Source organism: Cydia splendana, unplaced genomic scaffold, assembly GCF_910591565.1.
Source record: "Cydia splendana unplaced genomic scaffold, ilCydSple1.2 scaffold_50_ctg1, whole genome shotgun sequence".
NCBI classification, from domain to species: Eukaryota; Metazoa; Arthropoda; class Insecta; order Lepidoptera; family Tortricidae; genus Cydia; species Cydia splendana.
In genome coordinates, this window is record NW_026946893.1 from 452,571 (window position 1) to 463,395 (window position 10,825).

At 37.5% G+C, this 10,825-nt stretch overlaps 1 long non-coding RNA gene across 1 annotated transcript; it reads left to right on the forward strand.

Moving 5' to 3' along the window:
• The first annotated feature begins 9,894 nt into the window (after positions 1-9,894).
• Positions 9,895-10,371, forward strand: LOC134805736 (uncharacterized). The gene is made up of 2 exons (XR_010146380.1): positions 9,895-10,083; positions 10,194-10,371. It is a non-coding gene; the product is annotated as an uncharacterized LOC134805736 (long non-coding RNA).
• The last annotated feature ends 454 nt before the right edge of the window (positions 10,372-10,825 follow it).

Sequence of the window (10,825 nt, forward strand, 5' to 3'; positions counted from 1 at the left end):
CAACGGAAAAGTAGTCGCGTACGCAAGTCGAAATCTTAAGCCAGCCGAGACGCGATACCCAATCATAGATTTGGAATTACTTGCCATAGTTTGGTCGACAAGACATTTTAGACCCTATCTCTTTGGGAAAAGGTTTAAAATTGTCACCGACCATAAACCATTGATTTATCTTTTTGGAATGACTGATCCCTCGAGTAGATTAACCAAATTTAGGTTGTATTTAGAAGAATTCAATTTTGATATTGAGTACATTCCGGGGCGAAACAATGCAGCTGCAGACGCATTGAGTCGTTTACCGATGAATAGTGAAGATTTAAAAAATATTAGAACACACGTTGTATCAGTCATGACCAGAGCTCAAACACGGAAACTGCGCGCGCAACAAACTTGCGATCAAGGTGACTTAGCGACAGATGTACCCGCAAACGATAGGCTTGATCAACCTAGAGTTGTGGAAATCATCAAAGCACCAAAAAATTGTACTGAACTCATATTAAGTTCCGATTACAAATTAAGTAAGACATGTCAAAATAAAATAATGAGTAGTAAAGGAAATTTTGAGTACGTACCAAGCGAATCATGCATATATCTAACATCCCGATCGTTATCTACCGTAGGCGTGTTAGCGAGGGAATTAGAAGAATTTTGCAAGAAGCAACGCATAAATGAAGTTATAATAATAAAAAATAAACAAAATGCGCAAGAAATAAACGAATTTTTAGCTAGCTACAAATGTGATATTCCTAGGATCCTAGTTACGAAAGGTGTCACGAAAGTATACGATAAAGAGGAAATAAGAGTTATTTTAAACGATTTCCATGTATTACCCACCAGTGGCCACGCGGGGGTTAATAGAATGCTCAATAATATTAAACGTCATTATTTCTGGCCAAGAATGAGCCACGATGTATACGAATACGTAAAGAAATGTGCACATTGTCAACACAACAAACACACTAATAAATACACTAAGGAGCCAATGGTGATAACTACAACGCCAAGTTCATCCTTCGAAAGAGTTTCTTTAGACATTCTAGGACCTTTAGAAATAGACAATTTTAACTATAAGTACGTATTAACAATTCAGTGTGAACTGACTAAGTTCGTCGAAGCATATCCTTTAGAGAGGAAAGACACTGAGTCTGTAAGTAAAGCATTTGTAAATAATTTTATTTTAAGATATGGCGTACCAAGCGACGTTATAACGGATCAAGGTACCGAATTTATGTCTAGTGTTTTTAGCGATATTTGTAGATTATTAGGTATCAATAAGCTACACTCGACTGCTTATCACCACGAAACTATAGGAGCACTCGAGAACACGCACAAGAACCTAGGAGCTTACCTTAGGATACAATGTAGTAATAACCGCACAGACTGGAGTACCTGGTTAAGCTATTGGTGTTTTTCGTATAATACCACCGTACATACCGAGACGCAATATACGCCATTCGAATTAGTTTTCGGCAAACACTGTCGTTTACCGAATAATTTAATTTCTTCTGTCGACCCTCTCTATAATTATGATAGTTATCCTAAAGAATTTAAGTATAGGTTACAAAGAGCTCAGTCAGAAGCTAAAAGTAATTTAATGTCTAGTAAAGTCAATAGAAAATTAATGTATGATAAGAAAATGAATTCTGTACAATATAAACCAGGAGACTTAATACTTTTAAAAAACCAAGTAGGCGATAAATTAGACTCTATTTATAATGGACCTTACAAGGTCATAGAAGATATGTCACCAAATGTTAAGATATTAAAAAATAATCAGGTTTATATAACTCATAAAAATAACACTAAGATGTATTTTGAAACTAAGTAATAACTAGCAACTATTATATTATATTATAATTAAAAAAAAAATGTAAATGCAACTGCGTGTGTCACATTTTTTTTTTCTTCCTTTGTGGGGGTGAAGAGTAACTTTCCAGGGAGGTGTACTATATGCCTAAGTTAACATATTAACAGTAACTATACGTTACTGTCTGCAACATAAATATGCGACGCACGTAATTGTATAAATAGCATGTAAGCAATAATAGCCTATAAATATGTTATGTTTAGATTTACTTGCGCTCTCTAAACTTGGATACCGAGAATATAACACATCTTCGGTAATGTCTCGTTTCACTTGATCTCCATTCAACCCTCCAACAACCAACTTATCAGACAGTACAACAACCTTACATTCGCGCAGAAGGCAGGCTGGATTTGCCCACATTGTCATGGCAGTGCAAGAAAAGGGGATAACGAAAATACACCGATCCAAAACCAATATATGTTAGAGGCCGTGGCGCAGGTAACCGATGTCGACATGAGGACTCCTGTATCATGGGTAACCCAAAGGCAAAAAAGCAACAAAGAAGGCGCAGATCAATCTTCGCTATTGTTTCAATCTGGTATTAGACGTCATCAATGCCTCACAAAAGAAGACGTCCGCGATGTTGTTTGTACGGAGTTACGCAACATTTTGTCAGAAGAAATAACCAAAGTTCTACAGATAAATGTGACAACTCTTCTGCAGGATGTGAAGGCAGAGATAACGGGCCTAACGGAAGAGATAAGCAAAGTTAAGGATTCCATGGACTTCATCAATTTTCAATTTGAGGATATCAAGAAGGACGCACATCACACGTCACAGGAGTGCAAGCGTCTGACAAGGGAGGTAGAAGTCCTACAAGCTACAAACACAGAATTAAATCAACGCATTACTCAAATAGAACAGCATTCACGTGCATGCAACGTTGAAATTCAATGTTTGCCTGAACACCGATCTGAAAATTTAGTGACGGTAATTATGCAGTTATCAAAAACAGTGTCCTGCGACATAAAGGAAGATGATATCCATCACTGCACTAGAACAGCTAAATTAGATGCAGCTAGCTCGCGGCCGCGCTCAGTTGTAGTACAGATGAAAAGTCCAATAACACGCGACAGACTACTTGCGTCAGTGATCAAATTCAATAAAACCCACAAGGATGACAAGCTCAACTCTAGCCATCTTGGGCTTGGTGGCGATAAGGTCCCTGTATATGTAGCGGAGCACCTATCGCCGTACAATAGAGAATTGCATAAGGCGGCAAGAAAAGCAGCAAAAGATAAGAATTATAAATTTGTTTGGGTTCGAAGCGGGCGAATCTTTATTCGCAAAGATGAAATGTCGCAAGCCATTGTTCTGAAAGACCTGTCTTCAATTAGTCGACTGTTATAAGTGACGTCTTTAGTTTTTTTTTTCTCTTAACTTTTAGTGCATGAATATTAAACTATTGTCTTTACCGTGAAAAACTTAACTCTGTACTATCAAAATTCTAGAGGGTTGAACACAAATACAAATACAAATACAAATACAAATATTTATTAATAACACCAAAGTTACAGGTCAAAATGTCTAAATAGGTACAATTTCAATGTCGCAGTACACTAAAACCATAGACTTTTTATGCAATGTTTCTGTTAATCAATACGATATTATTTGTATCACTGAAACGTGGCTGCAGGATAATATAAGCGATGGTGAATTGTTCGACGACAGATATAATGTGTACAGGCGTGCACGAAATATTGATAATCCATCAGCAAAAAAAACTGGCGGAGGTGTTATGGTTGCGGTAAATAAGAGATTAGTGTCTTACAGAATGTATGAATTTGAAACACAATTGGAAGACTTGTGGATAGTTGTAGAGAACAGATCTAGAGATTGTGTAACAAAACTATGCTTATGCTGTGTATATCTACCGCCACCAGTAAAATTTAATGACCTAGAGTTGTTTCTTGATAAGGCTTCTGCAAATGTTATTGGTTTTACTGAAGCGTTAATATTAGGAGATTTCAATTTGTCTTCCGTGGATTGGATAGCCAGTAATTCCGATACATCTATGTTACTTGTAAATAGTTCCTGTAAAGTATACCAAGCTCTTATTGAATTTATGGCCTTCTGTGATGTAAAGCAGTATAATAATGTTATGAACATCAATAATAGGTTACTTGATCTTGTGTTTTCAACAAATACAGTCTCTCTAGATCGATGTAATTACCCGCTGAGCATTGTTGACTCTTTTCACCCACCGTTAGAAATGTCCTTAGATTTAGAACTTGAGAGTACTCTTTCTCCTCCGTTATGTCCAAAATTGAACTTTTATAAAGCAAATTATGATGAAATCATTAAATATTTAAACGATATTAATTGGTTCTTATTGTAAGAGGCATGTCATGATGTTGATGAAATGGTGCATAAGTTATACGAGACATTAAAGGTAGCTATAAAAAAGTTTGTTCCATTAACTAGACCTAAAGGAACTAAATACCCAGTCTGGTTTACAAAAAGTCTAATTAGGATATTACATGAAAAACAAAAAATTCGAATACGTTATAAAAAATATAGAAATCCTCTAGATAAACTTTCTCTCGATTTGCTTAAGAAACGATGTATCGATCAAACCTTAAACTGTTATAATCAATATTGCAAAACACTTGAAACGAATATAGCGCGAAACCAAAAATTTTTCTGGACATTTATCAAACATAAAAGGAAAAACAAATCATCTATACCATCTAACATGAAACTTGGCAACGAACAGGCCTGTGATTGCAAAAGTATTTGTGAATTATTTGCTAGAAACTTTTCTTCAATTTACGAACCAAATGTTGATAGTTCTGACAACATTAATCTCATACAAGTCATACAAGAACAAACAGTGTTGACCAATTCGTTACATAAAATTATTATTGATGATAACATGATCTTAAAAAACATTAAAGCTATGGATCTAAATAAGGGACCTGGTCCAGATTGTCTACCGCCGATATTCATTTCTAGGTGTGCGGAAGGCCTGATACAACCGCTAAAATTCATATTTAACAAGTCTCTCGAAACGGGCATATTTCCTCAAGCATGGAAGGAGACAAAAATAGTTCCGATATTTAAGGATGGCTCGAAATCTGATATAAAAAATTATAGGCCTATTTCTATTTTATCTGTTATGCCTAAAATATTCGAATCACTGGTCTACCCTTTCTTATATTCCCACTTTGCGCAACAACTTACAGATAGGCAGCACGGATTCGTGCGGTGTAGGTCTACTAGCTCAAACTTGGTGGCCTTTGTCGAAAGCCTTACAAAGAATGTAGATAATCGTGTGCAGGTAGATGCTGTTTATACTGATTTCAGTAAGGCTTTCGACAAAGTTGATCATACCATTTTGATAAGTAAATTGAGAAATTATGGAGTTTCTGGGTCACTATTGTCCTGGGTCGGGTCCTACCTGGACAATCGCATGCTATATGTAGCCATTAATGGTGAGCAATCCAAGCAATTTTTTGCAACATCAGGTGTCCCACAGGGATCGCACCTAGGTCCTTTATTGTTTTTAATTTTTATTAATAGCATAGTCAGTTGTTGTGAAAATTCCGAACCTTATCTCTACGCTGATGACCTTAAAATTTTCAGACCTATTAAAAATTCTAGTGATCGTATTCTACTTCAAGACGACTTGGATAGGTTGAGTAATTGGTGCTCCCAGAATAAAATGAAGCTGAATGCCAAGAAATGCTTTTACATCTCTTTTACTCGCAATAAAACTATTGTGCCCACTTGTTACACTATCGGAGGCACACAACTCGAAAAGGTAGATACAATACGTGACCTGGGAATAACAATAGATAGTAAGTTAAATTTCAATGCCCATTACATAAACATCATTAAAAAAGCGTCTCGTATGTTAGGATTTCTAATAAGAAACACTGGGCAGTTTAGATGCGCTCGTACTAAAGTATTGCTCTATAATACATTAGTGAGAAGTAACCTTGAGTACTGCTCTCAGGTTTGGACGCCTTATTACGATGTGCATAAGAATAGTATTGAGAAGGTACAGAGACGCTTTTTAACACATTTAGGATATTCCTCTTCCAAAACTCGTAAACTCACATCATATAGTAAACGTCTAAAATTCTTTCGATTTATTTCACTAAGTAACAGGAGAAAAGTGCTGGATTTAATGTTCCTTTATAAATTGGTTAATAGTAAGGGGCTGGATTGTCCAGAATTGCTAAGTAAAATTAAAATAACTACTCCTGCTAAGCTACCTCGTCCCGGTTTGTATAAACTGTTTAGCATTCCATTTGGAAAAACAAATTTAGGTCGTAATTCTGCCCTTTTAAGAATGACAAAATTATACAATTATATCCCCGGCTCTGCGGGAGTTGACATATTTAACGATAGACCTGCACAGTTTAAAAAGAAGGTGACGAAATATGTTGGCTCACTGAATATCCCAAAGTAATTGTAGCCACAGATTCACAGATGTCTTAATAATACTTTATAAAATATTAATAGAAAATATTTGTATATAAGTATACATGTAGTTAACAATTGTTATCGACAATTTAACATCACCCTAGTTGTCAAGTTATATAATGTTAGTTAATGTAATGTACTGGTACCTATTAATTCATTTACCCATAAGTTTACCGCATGTTAAATATTGTTCACAGATACAAGACACTTATATAAGTTGTGGTTACCTATAATTAGATAAGCATCAGTCATGATTGTTATATAGATTTAAGAGCATGTAAGATGTATTATCTGTTGGTTATCCTAAATAAAGAAAATAAAAATAAAATATTGCCAGTTGTTAGTAAATATGTTAAGTAGGTACTAAATACACTTTCTATAGGACAAGCCAAAACTAATAATATGAAATGAGGGATTTACTAGCAGCTACCTTCAATTGCATTAAGATTCCCACTAACCGCTTCCTGGCTCTACTACTGGCGGTTTGTGGCTTTAAATGTGGACTCTACATATTGATAATATGTTTTATTTTATTAGATCGTTTCACAGAAGCATACTATGTACGTTTTTTGGTGTCTCATTCATTATTTCATTAAACAATCAAGGTACCTACGTGGTCTTGTTTATAATATAATGATCGACCAATTATACGATATGCATTGTATGTTAGGGAGAGTCGATTTATCGTAGTTATATCGTAGCAGTTTTTACTTAAACGTGGATATTTTGTTTATGAAGGTTCATCAATTACAAATAGGTATGTTCGACTGGGCATATACAGGGATGTTACTAATTAGCATACTCAAAAATATAGGTATATTTATTTATTTACAAATTTAATTCAGGCAACAAGGCCCATAGTTACAAAAACCTTACAGACTAACATACATATGTACTTTATAAACTGAAAACTAAACACTATTTAGTTGACAAAACTAATGATGATAAATAATAATGATCATTAAAACTCTCCAAGGGGCCTCTACGTGTTGGATCTATATCCCCACGCAAGCCTATCAAAGGACCGGTATTTATAGGCCCGTGAAATCCAAAATGATGATAATGATGATGATATTAATGGAGTTATTCATAAACGCGTTACTGGTTACTGGCCTGAATAACCTATGAATGGTTTGTCTTTATCTGTCATTTTTTAACCGACGAAAAAAACGGAGGAGGTTCTTTGACCTTTGGTCGTGAGTGCGCGCGCGACACGTATAAGATGCTATGAGTAGTTGATTACGTGCTGTGTAATTTCCTAGCTGCATTATGTATAATATTTAAGTGACCGTGTGCCGTAAATATGGCTACTGACAATAATAAAATCATTATTAACGAGTTTTTGACCTTCGTGCAAAACAAGATAAAAGTTCTCGACGACTTGAGTATTGTTCAAATATGTGCGTCTAACTTTTCGGAATCTGAAATCGAAGCCGGCAAGTTATTGGTGTATGAACATATACCAGATGGATCAAGATGTGTGCAGCGAAAGGGTGCTGAAAAAAACAAGAAAGACATTAAGGATGTGATAGATACGTGGGGTTGAGACAAGTGAAACAACTGCTTGCTGTTAGCGTACTGACGTGTATTCGTAAGTTAGCGCGGTGGGTGTGTGCGTGAGCACACATACATATGCAACATTCCTCCCCTTAGCTTACATACACGTCTAAACCTTAACTAAGAATAACAAAAGATTACAACTGAGTACTTATTGCTAAAAGAATGGTTTGTAATTAATCTTGGGTCGATTGCGCTTTGTTCGAGGAGTGGCAGGCACGGAACCGTTATCGGCTGGAACGTCAGAGTCTCGGGTATCGGGTTCAGTAACCGGACCAGGCAGGGCCTCTAGGAATTCGTCATCTTCTTCGGACTGACCTCCAGGTATGGACCCCTGTGGCATGCTGATTGGCTCGGGAGGCTCTGATGATGCAGGGTGTGGATCTAGAACCACTGTCCGTTCTCCTTCCTCCCCCGTGCTAGGCTGCAGTTCCTCGCTCGGCGTAGGCGGGCGGGGCGATGATGTGTCATCGTCCCGGAATTCTATGTCTTCATCCCAATAACTAGGGTAAGCGCAATCGTGCCCTTTATCTAACACAATTTGGTTTTTGTGCTTTTTAAATGTTTTTGAAGTTATATTGTCTTTTACTATATAAACAACTTTACCAACTTTTTTGACAATTGTGCCTCGGCACCACTTAAATTTACCATTTGCCTCAAAGGCCTTAAATAATACTAAATTTCCTCGAGAGAAACATTGCCCCTTCTTATCTTATTGTTTTCGGGGGCCCTTGCGGATACACTTCGACCCATAGGGATCTTTTGTGCAGTTACCCCCTAGAAGAGATCCGTCAACTACTCAAGAGCTTTTCCCACCATATCCATGTGTCGGATGATGGAGCTCATGGGTAGCGTTTTAAAGTCCTTTGGTTCCAGGTATCCTGCTCCAAAGTCCTTCATTCTTTGTCTGGCGAGGGCGTGACATTCACACATTAAGTGTCTTACTGTCTCTTCCTCTTCGCCACACATACGACAATCGGTGTTGTCAGAGTGTCCCATCTTGGCCAGAAATCCTTTGACCCCGTAATGGCCAGTAAACACCCCCGTTATGATTTGGAGCTGTCTTTTGCTAAGTTTCCAAAGCTTTTTGCTCCAGCCGGAGTCTATTCCTTGCATAAAGAGCTTTGCATGCTTTAGACCCGTCAGACTATCCCATTCTTCCTGGTGTTTGGTCTTGGTATGGTCTTTAATAGCCGTTGTGATGGTTCCCTGTGAGAGCCCCACGAATGGTTCCGGACCTATAAGGTTACTTACAGATCCGGCTCTGGCAAGTTCATCTGCATTTTCATTGCCTATGAATCCCTCGTGCCCTGGGATCCATACCAGTTGCACTCTGTTTTGCCTTCCAAGCTGGTTCAGGGCTTGGACGCCATTATATACCAGTCTAGAGTCCACTCTGGGAGCTTCGAGCGCTTTGAGAGCGGCCTGACTGTCGCTGAGTATATAGATATTCTTCCCTTGGGTTCGCCTAACTATATTCTCATGCACACAGGCAATTATAGCGAATGTCTCGGCTTGGAAGACAGTGGCGTAATTGCCCATGCTTATACTACTACTAAAGTCATTTGCATAAATGCCTGCCCCCGTACCAGATTCTGTCTTAGACCCATCTGTGTACCATATGATGTCGTTTTCATCAGAGATTGGTGCTTCAAGACCTTCGGTCCACTCAGCCCTTGTTGGAATTTTAACGTTAAAATTCTTATGGAACACAAACTTGGGTTGCATCTTATCGCAGCCACGGACTAGTCTACTAGGACGAGCAATCGCCATATTGAGTAGCGTACCCCGGAAGAAAACATTATTTTTGTATTAAACTTAGATGGCGTTTGTCATTCAGCGGGCTGTAGGTTGTGTAGTGTATTCCGCAAGAGGTCGCTGCCACTAGAAGAGTTGTAGACGTTGTAGTTGTTAGGTGTAGTTGGTGTAGTTCTTAGTTTTTCTTATACGAGCGGATAGATGGCGCAATAATTTGTATACTACCGCATCATTTGCGTTTCTATGTGTGAACAGCGCATCTGTACACGTGTCATTGTGTGAGTTAGTTGCTTTGCTTTGCAGTAAACATTCGATGTTTTAGATAAAAATGGTCTTCACTTCACAGCAAGATGTGTTATTGTTAATCGTGTAAACACTAGCAGAAGTAGTGACTGCAAATTTTATAGATTTCCAAAAGTAGTGTGGAAACAAGAACAGCGCAATAAATGGATAATTGCCGTAAGGACAAAAAAGTAAGTCACCTAACCTAACCTCTAAAATCATATTACCTTCCTTAAATACGCAATCATTTGATTTATGTTATAATCGTATGAAGTTTTAACGGTGAATTATTTTGTTACAGTCCCGATGGATCTCTATGGCACCCAATTTGCAGTGCTCACTTTATCGGTGGTAGAAAGGCTGATGAACAAGTCAGTCCCAGTTATGTTCCAAGGATATTTCCCCCGCAGTAAAAAACAAAACGGATTGACGAAAATGCGGCAATATCGAGGTTTCAACGTTATATGGAACGAAGAAACGCGAAAAAAATAGAAGCAGTTAATGCTATTAATATAACTAATACAAGTGACTTTGAATTGCTGGAAAACAGTGTCAAGAATATTCTGCTCGTATGTTGAAGAAATAGCAGCTGGTACATCAAATTAGGTTTTTTGGCCAGACAAAAATGTTGTGCAGCAGACAATGCCAGAATGCTTCCGTCCGGAGTATAGTAACACTAGTCATTATTGATTGTACAGAGTTTCCTATAGAAGTACCATCAAGTGTTGATAATCGTGTGTATTGCTACTCACTCTATAAAAAGTGCTTATTAGTATTACTCCAAGAGGCTTCATTTCGTTCAAGTCAAAAGTAAGTGGTGAAAGAAAAAGTGTCTCCCAAATAACGGTAGTCAGGATTAGTCGACTACTTAGAAAATGGGGATATTGTATTGGCTGATAAGGGATTTCCGGCAATAAAGAAGGTAATTGATGA